This window comes from Pan troglodytes, chromosome 4, assembly GCF_028858775.2.
Source record: "Pan troglodytes isolate AG18354 chromosome 4, NHGRI_mPanTro3-v2.0_pri, whole genome shotgun sequence".
In the NCBI taxonomy this organism is placed as follows: domain Eukaryota; kingdom Metazoa; phylum Chordata; class Mammalia; order Primates; family Hominidae; genus Pan; species Pan troglodytes.
The window spans coordinates 24,930,573-24,950,951 of NC_072402.2; the positions used below are offsets into that span (position 1 = coordinate 24,930,573).

Here is a 20,379-nt window from a genome sequence, read left to right on the forward strand (position 1 = left end):
CCTCCCAAAGCCCTAGGATTACAGGCATGAGCCACTGCGCCTGGCCCCTCCTTTCCTTTTGCCATCCCTGCTCCTCTCTAAGTGTTATTCATCTCTACCCTAAATAAGAATGAGTGGCTGCCATGTGGAGGGAAGAGGAGGGAATTTCCAGGACCACTTGGGCACATGTAAGAAAGAGATTGCTCATATTAAAATGTAACACAGGGAGTATATTTATTAAAATAGCCCATTTAACAAATGCCCAGTGAACTTAACCTTATGTAATGTTTTACCTGATGGAACACTTCTCTGGTTGGATCAGTTTCAGTTGTGCTAATTGGGCCTTTTTTTGAAAGAGAGAGTCTTACTCTGTCACCCAGGCGGGAGTGCAGTGGCATGATCTTTGCTCACCCCATTACCACTTCCTGGGTTCAAACCATTCTCATGCCTCAGCCTCCCAAATAGCTGGGATTACAGGGGTGCACCACCACGCCTGGCTAATTTTTGTATTTTTAGTAGAGACGGAGTCTTCCCATGTTGGCCAGGCTAGTCTCAAACTCCTGGCCTCAAGTGATCCACCCATTTTAACCTCCCAAAGTGCTGGGATTACAGACGTGAGCCTCCACGCCTGGCCCTAACTGGGCCTTTAAAAATTAGATGCTCTTCATTGAGCTGAAAGAAAAGAATTGCAGGTGAAGAATAAAGGTCTAGATCTGTGATTAACTTGAAATATAATAGTCATTACATAAAAGTTACATCTTTATATCATAAAAATATTTTATGTTGAAAGGGCTAAGCTAAAAATGCCCCGATTTAGGCTTAGGTTATTATTATTATTATTATTATTATTAGAGACGAAGTCTTGCTCTATCACCCAGGCTTCCAGGCTGGAGGGCAATGGCGTGATCTCTGCTCACTGCCCCCTCCGTCCCCCGCAGTTCAAGCAGTTCTCCTGCCTGAGCCTCCTGAGTGGCTGGGATTACAGGCACCTGCCACCACACCTAGCTAATTTTTGTATTTTTAGTAGAGATGGGGTTTCATCATGTTGGCCAGGCTGGTCTTGAACTCCTAACCTCATGATCCGCCCACCTTGGCCTCCCAAAGTGCTGGGATTACAGGCATGAGCCACACTGCACCTAGCCAGCTTGGCTTATTTTTATGAAGACATGGATTGAGTTGTCATAAATCACCAGATCAAGGCAGACAGCATATTTGCCTTAAATGAACCTGTAGTGAGTTTTCCTTCTTGCATTTGTATGAAGTTGGGAGAGATGTAGCTTAGTATGTATGGATGGACAGAAGAAAACTTTGATTCTCATTCAGCTCTGCTGCTCACTTGGCTAGCTACAGGAATTTCAATAAATCACAATTTCTCTGGGTCTAAATTTTCTTACTTTTATAAAATGTGAAATACTTTCTTCAAACATAGCTACAATATGTACATTAGATGAAAGGAGAGTGCCCTGATCAGGTGGGCTGCAGGTGGGCCAACTGGTCAGAATCTCTTTCCTCCCAGTCTCCTCCCCATTGCCCCACTACTCTACCCACCCACCCCACCTGCCTCTACCCTTCTGGACTTGAATGAACTCTCAGGGCTTTCCTGAGCACCCCTCGAAATCCCTACACTGAACAATTCCCACAATTGTTTCAAGCTCATTAATTTGATGCTTCTATGAAATTTTTGAGGAAAACTCTAAAGAAAATGAGAAAATACATCATTTGCTCCAATTAATGTTTTTGAAGGCTCTCTCATGACTATGATATTTATGATTCAAGGGGCAGATGATGTGAGAGATCAGATGATTATTGAAGCTGTCATTTTAATTGCTAGAAATCACTTTGTATATGTGTTTGTTAAAGCAAGAAGATCCCTCATGTCCCACATGTCTATATTTGCATTTTGATGGAACTTCAGGGAAAAGGAATGTGCTCATAATGAACAGTTGAAATTGACTTTTCAGTCAAAGCAAAGTACTGTAACTGGGGTTACAAATACGCCTCTTTTTCTAAGAGCTATCAGTTACGAAAGTAAATTCTTAGTATTACTGTTGTTTCACGTGGGGCCCGTGCCTTGGATGCCATGGCTGCCTTCCATCCCAACCTTCCTCTTCAGTCAGAATGCTGCCCTTTGGCAGAAAAGAGTCTAATTTGGATGACAAGATTCTTTTTAAGCTTTATCTCAAAGTAAGGACAAACAGGGAGGCTAACACATCTGAGCTTCATAACCCCCCCACTGTAGGTGGAGTTCTGTCCCTCAAAAATTCACATGCTGGAGTCCTAATCCCTAGCATCTCAGAATGTGACCTTATTTGGAAGTAGGGTTGTTGCAGATGTAGTTGGCTAAGATGAGGACCTACTGGAGTAGAGTGGGCCCGGATCCAATATGACTGGTGTCCTTACAAAGGGGGAAATTTGGATACAGATATGCACATGGGGGAATGCCATATGAACATGAAGGCAGAGATTGGGGTGATATTGCAGAAGCCAAGGAACACCAAAGATTGCCAGAAAACCATCAGAAGCTAGGGGAGAGGCATGGGACAGATTCTCCCTCACAGCCCTCTGAAGGAACCAATCCTGCTGACACCTTGATCTTGGACTTCTAGCTTCTGGAACTGTGGGACAATGAATTTCTCCTACTTAAGCCACCTACTTTGCGGAACTTTGTTACAGTAGCCCTAGGAAACAAATACAACTACCATCATTATTAAATTTCTAGAGGGATGTGTTTTAATATGTTCTCACACTACTATAAAGATACTACCCTCAGACTGCATAATTTATAAACAAAAGATGTTTAATTGACTTACCGTTCTGCATGGCTGGGGAGGCCTCAGGAAACTTACAATCATGGCAGAAGGTGAAGGGGAAGCAAAGCATATCTTACATGGTGGCAGGAGGAGAGGGAGCGAAGGGAAGTGCCACACTTTTAAACCATCAGATCTCATGAGAACTCACTCATTATCATGAGAATAGCAAGGGAGAAATCCACCCCCATGATCCGATCATCCCCCACCAGGCCCCTCCTCCAACATGTGGGGATTACAATTCGAAATGAAATTTGAGGGGACACAGAGCCAAACCACATCAGGGTGATTTTTCCGTGTCAGTCACTTGAGTAAGGACTTTTGCTATGGTAGTACATGCCACCAATTACAACTTGTTTTATATTTCTTCCTTTAAAAACCTATTTTTATTTCATTGGGTATAGAAAAAAGAGAAGACTTCTTTTTAAGTGGATTTGGGAGTCTAAGTGCTCTTTAAAAGTTACTGGAGCCAGGCACGGTGGCTCACGCCTGTAATCCCAGCACTTTGGGAGGCCGAGGCGGGCGGATCACGAGGTCAGGAGATCGAGATCATCCTGGCTAACATGGTGAAACCTGTCTCTACTAAAAATACAAAAAATTAGCCGGGCTTGGTGGCGGGCACCTGTAGTCCCAGCTACTCGGGAGGCTGAGGCAGGAGAATGGCATGAACCCGGGAGGCGAAGCTTGCAGTGAGCCGATTGTGCCACTGCACTCCAGCCTGGGTGACAGAGCAGGACTCTGTCTCAAAAAAACAAACAAACAAACAAAAACAAAACAAAACAACAACAACCAAAAAAACTACTGGAAGTGCTAAGTTAAAATATAAGATCTTTTATGAATCTTTTATGCTTTTCATTCACTCATTTGTTCAACAAATATGGGTCAGGTCCATGACAGGTACTGGCGATAGAGAGAGAAAAAGCAGAGCCTAGCTCCAGCAAAGACTAGATGTCTGTACATCACAGCATTTCCTCTTCTTCCTAGGTGGACAGCTTAACTACTTTTTCCAGTCCCTCTTATAATTGGGTGTGGCCATGTGACTTATGGGCAGTGGTCATGTGAGGCACCAGCAGGCTTGGCCCATAAAACTTCTTTTTCAAAGTGAACATGTATTGAAACTGGCCGAGCCACAGGATGGAATTTAGGACCCTGACTCATGCTTGGAGTAGAGCCACCTGACAATTAGGAACATCTGTTTGGACTTTCTATGGGAAAGAAAGAAACCTCCATTATATTAAGCTACTCAGATGTAGGAGTTTGTCTCCTGCAATAAGTAGCATTGCCCTAATTAACATGCCACACTCAAAATCAAATAGGAAAATAGAGTTAGAAAAACCACCATACAGTACAGTGCTTTGAAAGTGATCAAGCATACTCTGGTCCCAGTACATAGGACAGCTTGAGGAGTCAGAGACAGAGGAAATGACATTTGAAGTGAATTTTGAAGATTAGGTAAGTGTCAGGCAAGCTAAGCAGGAGGGAGTGTTCAAGACAGAGAGAAATGTGTGTACAAAGGCTCGGCAGGCAAGAAAGAGCAATTTCAAAAGATTAAAAGAAGTTTAGGAGGGAGTTCAAGGCGGACTTAGTTTGAGTGAGTCAGCATTGAGGAGAAGGGTGAGATACTGAGTCTTGAGAGGTAAAAAGGAACTGGATAATGAAGGATGAATAGAGAGCTGACAGGATGGGAAGTGGGCATTCTGGGCAGAAAAAACTGAAGGTCCCAAGCCCCGAGTTATTACAGAGCATAGATATGTCTGGAAATTCAACACAAATTAGCATAGATGGAGTAATGTAGGAGTGGAAAATCAGACCCTTTTTCTTCCTATCTTGATTCTGAAGACAGCGAAGTGCTATTCTGGAGTTTTTAGCAGGGGAGTAATGGAACATATTTTTACTTCAGAAATATTCCTCCGGTGAAAAATCATGCAGAATACATATTAGGGTTTATGTAGTCTCTTAACATAGCAGTGTTTGGTTTTTTCTACCAAAAGTGTTTTGTGATGTTTTCCAAGGAATTCTATCTTATCATTGCTAAGAGATAAAAGTCTCATTGTGTATGGATCAGGATGTGCTGTATTAGGAAAGATTGGAAGTGAGGGGACATGTTCGGAGCTACCAGTATTGTCCAGAACATTGATGATGATAGTCTGAGCAAGGGCAGAGTCAGAGGAAAGGGAGAAGACAGGATGAATTCACAAACAGACTAAGCAATTTAAAGAGGGGGCTTAGGTGGGAACAAACATCAGAGCTTACTTCAGTTCTTTATTTTGTGTGAGTAGGGAGATGATGATGTTACTCACCCAAAAAGGGCCCAAGACATAGGCAGAAGAAAAATTTGCAGAAGAAAGAAAAGGTTGCTAGCTGAGCATGGTGATGTACACCTATGGTCCTAGCTGCTCTGGAGGCTGGGGCGGAAGGATTGCTTGAGCCCAGGAGTTTAAAGGCTGCCAGGAGCTATGATCATGCCACTGCACTCTAGCCTGGGTGAAGACAGAGCAAGACCCTGTCTCTAAAATAAAAAGAAAGAAGAAAAGTTTGATTTTTGAAATGCTGATTCTGAGGTGACTGAGGCACATCTGAGTGGAAATGTTGAGCTTTCATTTGGAAAAAATAAAATGCTCAGACTCTTACAGACCAAAAAAAGGGAGGATAAATTGTGGAGTGCTATCAGTGTATAGCAGTCTCAGTACAGGTCTGAACGAAAGCAAGAGAGATTAGCCGGGGTAAAAGGAGTGCTAAGTGAGGAAGCTTAGAGGCCTCTTACATTTCGGCAGCCAATCAAATGAAAGGAGAGACAAAAGTAGGAGGAAAACAACACCAAAGCAAGGCTTGGCGTCCAGAACAGCACAGTCACAGCAGGCACTTGAAACACTGCCATGGAGCACTTTTTTTTTTTTTTTTGACATGGAGTCTCACTCTGTCACCCAGGCTGGAGTGCAGTGGTGTGATCTTGGCTCACCGCAACCTCTGCCTCCTGGGTTCAAGTGATTCTCCTGCCTCAGCCTCCTAAGTAGCTAGGATTACAGGTGTGCACCACCATAGCCAGCTAATTTTTGTGTTTTTAGTAGAGACAGGGTTTCACCATCTTGGCCAGGCTGGCCTCAAACTCCTGACCTCAGGTGATCCACCTGCCTCGGCCTCCCAGAGTGTTGAGATTACAGATGTGAGCCACTGCGCCTGGCCCAGAAGAGGCTTCTATACTTGCTCCTATAGAAGTCCTTGGAGACCTTTTGGAAAAGTCTAGTAGAAGAGTGGGAGTGGAGGCCAGATTATGGTGAATGAGAAGAAGGCACAGATGTGGAACTGTCTTCTTTCAAGAAATTTTCCAAAATGGCTAGAGACTGCAAAAAAATGCAGGATGGAGGAAAGAGTCTCTCGAGAAGAAGAAACATTTGAAAATGTGCATCAAGATTAGAAATGGGTGCAATTAAGGGGAAGACATTGAAGATGGAAAAGCCTGGGGATAATAGTGGGGCAAACTCTTTAATGAGCTGTGAGGGATACATGAGGACTCTTTTTCCATTGCTCAGAATCATTTTGGCAGCTTATACTACTTTGGCTCTGAAATGCACCCATTTCTAAGCCAGGGTCCCGTGGAGGAAGTCTCTTCTGTGCTAACCATTCTGTGAGAGGAGAAATACCAGCAAGAGAGATGTAGATGCAACAAATGCATTGCAAATTGATTTACTGAATATACTCCACTCAACTGAAAATAAACACAATTTCAAAAATTATTAAGTGAGCTTAATTTGGGAAAATTAATGTTAAAATGATGGCTTTTGAGGCCTCATTTTTTTTTGATTCTATGAAAATCACCAAAGATATGTATCTGAAGTATAAACCAACCATATTTTTATTTCTTTCTTTGTTTTATAGATTAATGGTGATGGAAACAAGCCACTTCTTATTTTCTTTAAAATAATTGGGTTATTATGAGAAAATGTCTGTGAAAAAGTCCTGTAGAAATATTAATTTAGATTTCTACAGTTCTAAAAAACATAATGGTATAGTAGCCTTAATTGACTCCAAATAATCTCATTTCTACAGATAATATATAGTCATGCACTGCATCATGACATCTTGGTCAACAATGGAACACATATACTTCCATAAGATTAAAATGGAGCTGAAACGTTACTCTTGCCTAGTGCCATGCCATCATAGCCGTCATAATGTCATAGTACACTGCATTCATTACTCATGTGTTTGTGGTGATGCTTGTGTAAACAAACCTGTGCGGCCAGTTATATAAAAGTATAGCACATACGATTTTGTATAGTACATAATACTTGATAATGGTAATGAATGATTATGCTACCGGTTGATGCATTTACTATAATATATGTTAAATCATTATTTTAGAGTGTAATCTTACTTACAAAAAAATAATCTACAAAACAGCCTTAGGTAGGTCCTTCAGATGGTACGTGCACATCTTGTTTTATTGCACTTTGGTTTATTGCGCTTTGAAGATAATGCATTTTTTCCAAATTGAAGATTTGTATCAACCCTGCATTGAGCAAGTCTATTGGTGCCATTTTTTCAGTAGCATGTGTTCACTTTATGTCTCTGTTACATTTTGGTAGTTCTTGCAATATTTCAAACTTTTTCATTATTATTATAATATTCTTTATTTTTGATGTTAGTGTCATAATTGTTCTGGGTGCCACAAACTGCACCCACAGAAGACAGCAAACAATTAATAAATGTTGTATGTGTTCTGACTGCTCCACTCACTGGCTGTTCTATCTCTCTCCCTCTCCTCAGGCCTCCCTCTTCCCTGAGACACAATAATATTAAAATTAGGCCAATTAGTAACCCTACAATGGCTTCCAAATGTTCAAGTGAAGGGAAGACTCTCATTATCTCTTACTCTAAATCAAAGCTATAGTTGATTAAGCTTAGTGAGGAAGGCATGTCAGAAGCTGAGATGGTCTGAAAGCTGGGTGGCCTAAGCCAAACAAACTGTGACTACAAAGGAAAATTCCACCAGGCGCGGTGGCTCACGCCTGTAATCGCAGCACTTTGGGAGGCCGAGGCAGGTGGATCGCGAGGTCAGGAGATCGACACCATCCTGGCTAACATGGTGAAACCCTGACTCTACTAAAAATACAAAAAAATTAGCCGGGTGTGGTGGCGGGCGCCTGTAGTCCCAGCTACTCAGGAGGCTGAGGCAGGAGAATGGCGTGAACCCGGGAGGTGGAGCTTGCAGTGAGCCGAGATTGTGCCACTGCACTCTAGCCTGGGTGACTGATCAAGACTCCGTCTCAAAAACAGAAAAAAAAAAAAAAAAAAGGAAAATTCCTTGCAGGAAATTAAAAGTGCCACTCCAGTGAACATGAATGATAAGAAAATGAAACAGCCCTCTTGCCGATATAAAGAAAGCTTCAGTGGTCTGGATAGAAGATCAGACCAGCCACAGTATTCCCTTAATCCAAAGCCTAATCTAGAGCCAAGACCTAACTCTCTTCAATTTGTGAAGCTGAGAGAGGTGAAGAAGCTGCAAAAGAAAAGTGTGAAGCTAGCAGAAGTTGATTCATGAAGTTTAAGGAAAGTAGCCATCTCCAGAACATAAAAGTGCAAGGTGAAGCAGCAAGTGCTGATGGAGAAGCTGTAGCAAGTTATCCAGAAGATCTAGCTAAGATAATTGATAAAGGTGGCTACACTCAACAATAGATTTTCAATTTAGATGAAATAGCTTTCTATTGGAAGAAGGTGCCATCTAGGGCTTTCATGGCTAGAGAGAAGTCAATGCTATTAAGAGCATTTGTGATTCATGAGAAGAGGTCAAAATATCAACATTAACAGGAGTTTGGAAGAAGTTGATTCTAACCCTCATAGATGACTTCAAGGGGTTCAAGACTTCAGTGGAGGAAATAGTTGCATATGTGATGAAAACAGGATGAGAACTAGAATACCTAAAGATGTCACTGAATTGCTGCAATCTCACGATAAAACTTGAACACCTGAGAAGTTACTTCTTGTTGACAAGCAAAGAAAGTGGGTTTCTTGAAATGGAATCTACTCCTGACTGTGAACATTGTTGAAATCACCATGAAGGATATTATGTAAATTTAGTTGATAAAGCAATAGCTTTGAGAGGATTGAGTCAAATTTAGAATGAAGTCCTATTGTGGGTAAAATGCTGTCAAACAGCATTACGTGCTACGGAGAACTCTTTTGTGAAAGGAAGAGTCAATTGATACAGCAAACCCTATTGTCTTATTTTAGGAAACTGCCACAGCCACCTCAACCTTCAGCAAACACCACCCTGACCAGTGAGCGGCAGTCAACATTGAGGCAAGACCTTTCAGCAGAAAGATTATAATTCTCTGAAGACTCAGATGATCATTAGCATTTCTAGCAACAATGTATTTTAAATTAAGGTATGTACTTTTTTTTAGAAATAATGCTATCGCACACTTAATAGACTACAATATAGTGTGAGGATAACTTTCATATGCACTGGGAAACCAAAAAAAGTGTGTGACTCACTTTATTTTGATATTGGCACTGTAGTATCTCTGAAGTGTGCCTGCATTCCAGAATAAGACATTGTTATCACAGGACATGACAGCTCCATGAGTGTTACTGCCCCTGAAGACATTCCAATGTCTTCACTGGACAAGATGTGGAGGTAGAGGACAGTGATACTGTTATTCCTGACTCTGTGTACATCTAGACCAATGTGTGTGTTTGCGTCTTCGTTTTTAACAAAAAAGTTTAAAAAGTAAAAAAAAAAAGAAATTACCAGAAAGTAGCCACAGATAAGGATATAAAGATAAAAACAATTTTTTTAATTTAAAATTTTTAAATTAAAAATTTTTTTTTAAATTTAAGCTGAATGTTCTCATTTTAAGCTAAATGTTATTACAAAAGAGTCAAAAAGTTTAAAAAACTAAAAAGTTTATGATGTAAAAAAGTTACAGTAAGCTTATTACTAAAGAAAGAAAAACTTTTAAAATAAATTTAGTGTAGTGTAAGTGTACAGTGGTTATAATCTGCAATAGTGTACAGTAATGTCCTAGGCCTTCACATTCACTCACCACTCACTCAATGACTCACCCAAGAGCGACTTCCAGAACTGCAAGCTCCATTCATGGTGAGTGCCCTATATAAGTGTTCCTTTAAAAAAAAAAAAAGAATCTTTTATTCCATGTTTCATTATACATTTTCTGTGTTTACATATGTTTAGATACACAAATACCATTGTGTTATGATTGCCTATAGCAGTGGTCCCCAGCCTTTTCGGCACCAGGGACCCTTTTGAGGAAGACAATTTTACCATGGATGAGGGCGACAGGGGAGGGCTGGGACGGGGAGGACAGTTTCAGGATGGAACTGTTCTATCTCAGATCATCGGGCTTTAGACTCTTCTAAGGAGCTCACAACCTAGATCCCTCATATGCACAATTCACAACTGTATTCGCGCTGCTATGAGAATCTAATGCAGCAGCTGATCTGACAGGAGGCAGAACTCAGGCGGTAATGCTTTCTGGTCCCTCACTCACCTCCTGCTGTGCGGCCTGGTTCCTAACAGACCACAAACTCTACCGGTCCACAACCCAGGGACTGGGGACCCCTGGCCTACAGTATTCAACATGGTAACATGATGTACAGGTTTCTAGCCTGGGAGCAACAGAATATATCACACCACACAGCTTTGGTGTGTAATAGGCTGTATCATCTAGGTCTAAGTACACTCTACGATGTTCACACAGTGATGAAATTACCTAATGAAGCATTTCTCTGAATGTATCCCTGTCATAAAGCCATACATGACTGTACTTCACTAGGTAAACAACAAAAATCAACCAGCAAAGTTAAGTGAGTTTCAAGAAAGCTTCTTTTGAAATTCTCAGTGGGGACTGCTGATATTTGAGCCTTGTAAGAAAAGTGTGACGTGGGCAAACAAGCTCTGTCCTTCAGGATGAAACATTGACCGCACTAAGTATTTAAAACATAAACATAAAAAAAGGACACATCGATCTGAAGAAATCAAGCATCTTTGTGGATTGGCTTTTTATGTTTTTATACAATTTTTTGTTTGTTTGTTTGTTAGTTTGTTTTTGGAGATGGAGTTTCACTCCTGTTGCCCAGGCTGAAGTGCAATGGTGTGATATTGGCTCACCGCAACCTCCGCCTCCCGGGTTCAAGTGATACTCCTGCCTCAGCCTCCTGAGTAGCTGGGATTAAAGGTACATGCCACCAGGCCTGGCTAATTTTGTATTTTTGGTAGAGATGGGGTTGCATCATGTTGGCCAGGCTGGTCTCAAACTCCTGACCTCAGGAGTGATCCGGCCACCTCGGCCTCCCATAGTACTGGGATTACAAGCATGAGCTACCACACCTGGCCTATATAAATATTTTTTATATAAGTGATCACTTAACTTTCAGCCTGCTTTTGTTTATTTTATCACAGTATAAACCCAACTATAATTCACTGGCTGCCACAGAGTTCACTTAAACTTTGATCTTTAAACAATGTATATGCCCAATCTCACCTCTTTATTACCTACTTAATTTCTATTTATTCTTTCACTGCCTGTAGTCTGTGTTTTTATTTTCTCAGAGGGCAAGGCAACATCTGTGTCTTAAGCAATTTGATACGTATTATACAGCCTTAATAAACACCTTGCAATCAATTTTATTTGCTCTGTTAGAAAAGTTTACATTTACTCCTCAGTTAAACAATGATTCTAATGATTATTGTAACATGAAATTAGAACAGTCTATAGGAGATCTCTTTAGTTTTCTATGTTTGGGGACAATCTATTCTTGAATTAAAAATGAGCTCATACTGACACATATTTCTGATACAGGGCTTTTCTACACTTTTGATGTACTTTATTTATTTATTTTTTAAACAGACTTTTATGTATTCCAAAATCTTGCTTAAGTTTCCGAGGAAAATGCTGGACTTGTATTGGAGTAATAATTAGTGTAATTCACCTTTTCCAATCCATATGGCATGTCATAGTTATATTTATCTTCCTGAACTGGTCTACTTGTCTTTTTGAAAGCGGTCTCTTACACAGTGTTTGTGTTTCTTCTGATTTATTGTTAACGTTATGCTCTTTGTGAGTTAAAATCATGTGCTGTTTGTATATTTTTATCTTTGAGAAGTTGCATTATGAAGTAAGGCTGTTTGGTGGGATGATAGGCTCTTGATTTTTAGAAGAACTGTAAGTCACTCTGAGGCCTGAAAGCCAAATGGGAAGACAGTGAGCCCTGTTTATCAGCTTTGAAAGTGTTTGTGCCCAGCATAAATTGATCCAAACAGAAATAGCTTCTTTTGAATCACTTAGCTATTTACTGTTTTTGTTTGCCTTTGTTTTGTTTGGAGCTATGCTTTTGATTACTCACTTGGACCGAATTTGAAATACGAAATATTTATTGTCTGGACTAGTTTTAATTTTTCTTTTTTTAAACTGTGGTAAAATGTATATAATGTAAAACCATTTCAATCCTTCTAAATGTACAGTTCTGTGACATTCAGTCCACGTACATTCACATCTTTGTACAATCATCACCATCCTTCATCTCCAGAACTTTTTCATCTTTCCCAACTGAAACTCCATAACCATTAAACAGTAACTCCCCATTTTCCCCTCCCTCTGGCCCCAACAACCACCGTTATTGTTTTCTGTTTCCATGAATTTCACTATTCTAGGTTTCTCATATAAGCGAAATCATAGTAATTGCCCTTTTGTGATTGACTTATTTCACTTGGTGCATCTTCAAAGTTCATCCATGTTGTTGCATAAGTCAGAATTTCCATACTTTTTAAGGTTGAATAGTATGCCATGATATGTATAGACCACATTTTGTTTATTCGTTCACCTGGCCATGAACACTTGAGTTGCTTCCACCTTTTGCCTACTGTGAATATACCTTTACTTTAAAAGTTACAATGTATCCTATATTTCAAAGATTTGTACATTTTGTACATTTGAAACACTTTAATGTCCCTAAAATCAAGATGCTTTGAAATCATTGGAGTATCATATTTTTAAAATTAAGGCATAATTTACATATAATAGTTCAATGAACTTTGATAAATGAATATTTTCATGTAACTCACACCTTAATCAAGATACAGAAACAGATATTAGAGACAAACTATTTTCATCACCTTAGAAAGTCTCTCCTGCCTGGCACCCACACACGGGCCGCCTACACAGAAGCCATCATAGTTAGGCTTTCTATCAGCATAGATTACTTTGTCTAGTTTTGTACGTCACTTAAATGGAATTACGCAGTGTTTACTTTTGTGTCTGGATTATTTCATTCAACATATTTTTGAGATTCTTCCATCTTGTGTGCATCACTAGTTTATTCTTTTTATTGCTGGATACTATTCCACTGTATGGTTATACCATGATTTATTTATCTACTCTACCACTCTACTGTTAATAGCCTGTTAGGCTGTTTCTACTTTTCAGCTATTATTAATGAAGTTGCCACGCATATTCTTTTTTTTTTTTTTTTAAGACAGAGTCTAGCTCTGTCGCCCAGGCTGGAGTGCAGTGGCGCAATCTTGGCTCACTGCAAGCTCCACCTCCTGGGTTCACACCATTCTCCTGCCTCAGCCTCCTGAGTAGCTGGGACTACAGGCGCCCACCACCACACCTGGCTAATTTTTTGTATTTTTTGTAGAGACAGGGTTTCACCATGTTGGCCAGGCTGGTCTTGAATTCCTGACCTCAGGTGATCCACCCGCCTCGGCCTCCCAAAATTCTGGGATTACAGGCATGAGCCACTGCTCCTGGCCGCCACGCATATTCTTTTACAAGTATTTCTATGGATGCATGTTTTCATTTATCTTGAGTAACTGCCTAGGAGTGAAATTGCTGGGTAATGAATTAGGTGTATATTTAATTTACAAGAAAGTGTCAAAGAGTTTTCCAAAGTGATTGTGCCATTCACTCTCTCACCAACAATGTTGAAGAGTTCCTGTTGCTTTTTATCTTTGCTGAATTGAGTATTATCCATATTGAACTTAGTAGTTATGGTTTTTTTGGTGTGTGAAGTGTTGAAATCATTTGCTCACTTGAAATTGGGTTATTGTCTTTTTATTATTGATTTGTAGTTCTTTGAATATTCTAAATACAAGTCCTGTGCCATCATATGGCAGATTTTTTTTCCAAATCTGTGACTTGTCTTTTCATCTATTTAATGATATCTCTTAATGAGCAGACAGAGATATTTAATTTTGATGAAGTCCTATCCATCATATTTGCTTTCTTTTATTCTTAAGCTCTCCCTCTATTTTCTGAAAGAGGTGATTCAAGATTGGTATTATTTCTTCCTTAGATATTCGATGTGATTCACCAGTACAGCCATATGAACATGATATTTTGATTTTAGGAATGTTTCATTACAAATGCAATTCCTTCAACAGAGGTAAAGTTATTCAAATTTTCTATTTCTCCTTGAGTCAATTTTGATACACTGTGTTTTTCAAAGAATTTGTTAACTTCATATAGATTCTTTAACTTATTGGCATAAAATTATTCATGATGCCTTCCTATTATCATTTTAATTTTTATAGCTCTGTAGTGATATTGTGTCTTGTTTCTGATATTAGTAGTTTAATTTCCCCCTTCTTCCTATCCTGTTTTCTTTTTTTGATCAGTTTTATTGGGAGTTAATCAAGTTTACACATTTTTTTCTTCAAGGAAATAACTTTTGAGTTGGTTGATTTTTAAGATTTATTTTTTATTTTATTGATTTTTACTCCTTATTTCCTTAGTTCTACTTACTTTGAACTTAATTTTTAGCAATTTTTGTATCTTAGCAGTTTTTTTCTTTTTGTACTATAAAAATATGAGTGCATTTTAAAAATCATGAAAGTTTTTAGATTTGATGAAACATTGCTACTTTTTGTAACTGCAGTTGACCCTTGAATAAGATGGGGGTTAGGGCCACTGACCACCTATACAGTCAAAAAAACCAGTGTATAACTTTTGACTCCCCACAAACCACAAACTTTACTAATAGCCTATTGTCGAACAGCAGCCTTACCAATAAATGAACAGTTGATTAACACACATTTCGTACATGTATGTATTATATTCACAGGTGCACCACCATGCCTGGCTAATATTTTTAGTTTTTGTAGAGATACGGTCCCATTATATTGCCCAGGCTAGTTTCAAACTTCTGGGCTCAAGCTATCCTACTACCTTGGCCTCCAAAGCAGGTGCACGTCACCACACCTGGCTAATTTTTAAAAATTGTTTTGTAGAGACAGGCTTTCCCTATGTTGCCCAGGCTGGTATTGAACTCCTGGGCTCAAGTGATTCTCCCACCTTGTCCTCCCATGTTGGGATTATAATCATAAGCCACTGTGCCTGGCCTCAGGTGTATTTTTTAAAAGCATGTATTCATCTGTAAAATGAAATTGCCTGGAGTATTAATTAATCCATTAATAATTAATTATTAATCAATTAATAATTATTATTAATAATTATTAATCATCTTAATGGGTACATATTTCAGAATTTGCCATTAGGATAATAACTGCAGAGGGTGAATAGATGTGAGGATGTCTTTTTTTTTAATCTTCACCTTTTATTTTAAGCTCAGGGATACATGTGCAGAATGTGGAGGTTTGTTACATAGGTGAATGTGTGCCATGGTAGTTTGCTGCACAGATCATCCCATCACCTCGGTATTAAGCCCAGCATCCATTAGCAATTCAATGGGATTGCTGGGTTAAATGGTATTTCTGCCGCTAGAACTTTGAGGAATCACCACACTGTCTTCCACAGTGGTTAAATTTACACTCTCATCAACAGTGTAAAAGTGTTTTCTCTGTAACCTTGCCAGCATCTGTTGTTTTTTGACTTTTTTTTTTTTTGAGATGCAGTATCACTCTTGTCACCCATTGCACGCTGGAGTGCAATGGCGTGATCTTTGATCACTGCACCCTCTGCCCCTGGGTTCAAGTGATTCTCCTGCCTCCCCCTCCTGAATAGCTGGGATTACAGGCATTGGCCACCACGCCCAGCTAATTTTTGTATTATTAGTAGAGACAGGGTTTCACTATGTTGGCCAGTCTGGTCTCGAACTCTTCACCTTAGGTGATCTGCCCACCTTGGCCTCCCAAAGTGCTGGGATTACAGTCGTGAGCCACTGCGCACAGCCAGTTTTTTGACTTTTTAGTAATAGCCATTCTGACTGGTGTGAGACGGTATCCCATTGTGGTTTTGATTTGCATTTCTCTAATGATCAGTGATGTTCAGCTTTTTTCATAAGTTTGTGGCCACATGTATGTCTTCTTTTGAGAAGTGTCCATTCATGTCCTTTGCCCACTTTTTAATGGGGTTTTTTGTATTTTGTTTTTGTAAATTTGTTTAAGTTCCCTGTAGACTCTGGATATTAGACCTTTGTCAGATGGGTAGATTGCAAAAATTTTCTCGCATTCTGTAGGTTGTCTGTTCACTCTCATGACAGTTTCTTTTGCTTTGCAGGAGCTCTTTAATTTAATTAGATATCATTTCTCAATTTTGGCTTTCATTGCAATTGCTTTTGGCATCTTCATAACGAAACCTTTGCCCATGCCTATGTCCTGAATAGTATTGCTTAGATTTTCTTCTAGGGTTTTTATAGTTTTGGGTTTTACTTTTAAGACTTTAATTCACTTTGAGTAAATTTTTGTATAAGGTGTAAGGAACAGGTCCAGTTTCAGTTTTCTACATATGGCAGCCAGTTCTCCCAACACCATTTATTAAACAGGGAATCCTTTCCCCATTGCTTGTTTTTGTCAGGTTTGTTGAAGATCAGATGGTTGTAGGTATGTGGTCTTATTTCTGAGTTCTCTATTCTGTTCCATTGGTCTATGTGTCTGTTCTTGTACCAATACCATGAAGTTTTGATTACTGTAGGCTTGTAGTGTAGTTTGAAGTCAGGTAGCATGATGCTTTCAGCTTTGTTCTTTTTGCTTCGAATTGTCTTGGATATTTGGGCTCTCTTTCCATTCCATATGAATTTTAAAGTAGTTTTTTCCAATTCTGTGAAGAATGTCAATGGTACTTTAATGGGAATAGCATTGAATCTATAAATGACTTTGGGCAGTATGGCCATTTTCATGATATTGATTCTTTCTGTCCATAAGTATGGGATATTTTTCCATTTGTTGGTGTCCTCTCTGATTTCTTTGAGGAGTGGTTTATAGTTCTCCTTGAAGAGGTCCTTCACTTCTCCTGTTAGCTGTATTCCTAGGTATTTTATCCTTTTTGTAGCAATTGTGAACAGCAGTTAATTCATGATTTGGCTCTCTGCTTGCCTGTTGGTGTATAGGAGTGCTAGCAGTTTTTTGCACATTGATTTTGAATCCTGGGGCTTGGCTGAAGTTGCTTATCAGCTTAAGAAGCATTTGGGATGAGACAATGGGGTTTTCTATATATAGGATCATGTCATCTGCAAATAAAGATAATTTGACTTCCTTTCTTTTTATTTGAATACGCTTTATTTCTTTCTCTTGCCTGATTGCTCTGTCCAGAACTTCCAATACTATGTTGAATAGGAGTGGTGAGAGAGGGCAAGGGATGTCTTTTTTATAAACAGCTTTATTGAGATATAGTTCACATGCCATACAGTTTACCCATACCAAGTATATAATTCAGTGGTTTGTAGTATATTCACAGATATGTGCAACCATCACCATAGTCAGTTTTAGAACATTTCACCACCTCAAAAAGAAACCCTGTACATGTTAGCTATCACTCTTCTCCCCTGTGACCCCCAGTCAGTGTTGTTTTTAAGGGTCAAAAATGCAGAGTGATTTATGTGTTTATTAGTTGAGGTCTGGCTAAATAATTAGAAAACATCTAAACAATGGAATATTTTGATGAAGATATAAAATAAAGATTTGGAGGTATTTTTGCAATCTACTTTTGAGTGCAGAAGTGGGTTATAGATTAAGAGAGCACAATTAGCATCGTAACATTTATGTGAACTGTATGCTTATACAATACAAGTAGATGCACAGATAGATCACAGAAGGAATGTTCAACAAAATGCTTATGACAAGATAGTGATAATTCTAGTATTATTTATTTATTTTGGGGTACTTTTTGTATATGCATTTAAAAACTATAAAACAATTTAGAAAGAAAAACAAGCTTGCTATTTGAAATAAGAATGAATGTTAACTAAGTGGAGGTGAACTTTTACATGCCAGGAGGCAATGGATTTAATATTTTGAGTCCCATTAGTTGCAGGCTTCCATTATTCTGGGTAGGACTAGATCAGAGGTAAAGGAGTGCTCTGCTGTGGAATATCTGCATGCCCCCTACCTCTTTATCTATCACCCATACAGCAAAATGCCTATGCAATCCTTTTAGGAATTCCCAACTGCTTATACCCATTGTTCTCAAATTTACTGATGGTCTCTCAGAATCACCTGGAAGCTTGTTAAAAATACTAATGTTTGGACCCCACCCTGGAGATTTTGAAGTAATATTCTTAAACTGTTATGTACTGCAGTCTTCAAATCACTTGTAGAATAGTATCAAAATTTCTCAATCAGGGAATAAAGACCCTCGCAAATATTACTCCAAGTTATCCATCCAATTATAATTCTCAATGTCTTCGGGGAAGATATTCTCCCTACTTTCTTCCAAATTTATGATGTTTATTCTCCCCACTGTGCTTTAGTTCAGTGAAATAATACTGCGTAAACTACTGTCTCATTCTTTCTCTGGAGAAACTTGTGCCTGCGTGAGTTTGCGAGTGCTACCACACAGCAGAGTATCACAGGCTGGGGGGTCGTAAACAACAGGAATTTATTTTCTCACAGTTCTGAATACTAAAAGTTTGAGGTTGAGGTATTAGCAGGGTAGGTTTCTTTTTCTTTCTTTCTTTCTTTTTGAAACAGGGTCTTACTCTGTTGCCCATGCCGGAGTGCAGTGATGTGATCTCTGCTTACTGCAATCTTTGCCTCTTGGCCTCAAGCGATCCTTCCTCCTCAGCCTCCTGAGTAGCTAGGACAACAGGCGCAAGCCACCATGGCCGGCTAATTTTGTTTTGTATTTTTAGTAGAGATCGGGTTTTGCCAGTTGACCAGTCTGGTCTTGAACTCCTGGGCTCAAGCGGTCCGCCCACCTCAGCCTCCCAAAGTGCTGGGATTACAGGCGTGAGCCACCAGGCCCAGCCTCTTTGGCTTGCTGGTGGCCATCTTTTCCCTGTGTTTTTGTATGATCTTCCCTTGTGTGTGTTTATGTCCTAATTTCCTCTTTTTATTAGGACGCTAGTCATATCAATTAGAGCTCACCCTAATGACCTCATTTTAACTAACTACCCCTTTAAATTCCCTATCTCCAAATTCAGTCACAGTCTGAGATGCCAAAGGTTAGGGCTTCAACAGATGAATTTGGGGGAGGAGAGCACAATTCAGCCCATCACACCTGACCTCCAAGGCCCTCTACACCTGAAGAATCATTAGGTACATCCAACCCACACTGGTCTTCCCATATTCTGCATTTCTTTATGAGAACCATTGTTATTTAACTGCTTTATCTGGAAATGCTCCTTGCCTCTCAGGTCACTTCCTTGAATATGATTTGTACTTTTCTGGTGTTTACCCCAATTTTCAGCTCACTGCTTTGGACATATAGTCAGTAATGCATAATGCATTTAACTAAGCATTTAATGGAGTTTTCTCTCCCATTAATACCAACTTTGAGAATACTACTTCTTGGATATAGTAAAGATGGTTGCTTCCAGGACTTCAAAATCATGGACCAGATTGGCCAAACCGCAAGGTACAGTACCTGAATACGAATTCAGTGAGGTAGCCAGAAGACAGTCTATATTCAGGATTATCAGTGCAGGCAGCAACAAAACACAGACTCCTGAAGACTCAGTGGTTTCATACAACAAAGATATCTATATTTCTTCCTCACATTCTGGTCTGATACAGATCTGACAGCTTCCACCATTTTGTAGTTATACAGTTGGGCCAGTTGTCTCCAGGTGGGAAGGCAGGGGAAGGTTTGGAGGATGGGGTGTCTTGAGAGGTCAGATCTGGAAGTGTCTCTGCTCCTTCTGTCCGTATCCTATTTGCAGAACTAGTCACATGGCCCAGATCTCACCCTCAGGGAGGCTGGGGAATGTGAAGGGTACATGGATATTTGTTGAACATTCTGACATTCTGTCCTCTAATCCAAACCTCATCTTTTTCTTTTCTTTTTTTTTTTAACTAGTATTTGGGAAAACCTCAGCAACTTTCTCATTGTAGCTCCTTTAGAACCGAGCAGCATTAGGAAAGGGCACATTCCCTCTCAGTGGGTTCCCTAGCAGATGGTATTGGAGAGAATAGAAACAGAGTGGCATGAGGGTAGAATCACAGATTTAGGACTGTAGCGATCCCATTTGGGGTTCTGGGGCTCTGGATTTTAGGACTCCTTCAGGTTTTATGGACATTGTGCCAGGACTACAAATGTTGGGGTAGAATCCGAGACCTGGGGGCTACTTGTTGGCTTCTGAGCTATCCCAGCGCTAGGATCAGTTGGCCAGTGAGTCTGGGCTGCAGGTTTGACTCAGCTGGGAAAGTTATTTGAAATCAGTGTAATTCACTTAATAT

At 39.6% G+C, this 20,379-nt stretch overlaps 1 long non-coding RNA gene across 2 annotated transcripts in view; it reads left to right on the forward strand.

Moving 5' to 3' along the window:
* The window catches only part of LOC104006374 (uncharacterized), an 83,217-nt gene that overhangs the window by 48,176 nt on the left and 14,662 nt on the right, over nucleotides 1–20,379 (forward strand). For both annotated transcript variants that reach the window (XR_008548217.2, XR_010157178.1), the window contains exons 6-8: nucleotides 9,018–9,172; nucleotides 14,103–14,192; nucleotides 19,391–19,558. This is a non-coding gene — a long non-coding RNA (uncharacterized LOC104006374). The remainder of the gene's footprint in view (nucleotides 1–9,017; nucleotides 9,173–14,102; nucleotides 14,193–19,390; nucleotides 19,559–20,379) is intronic.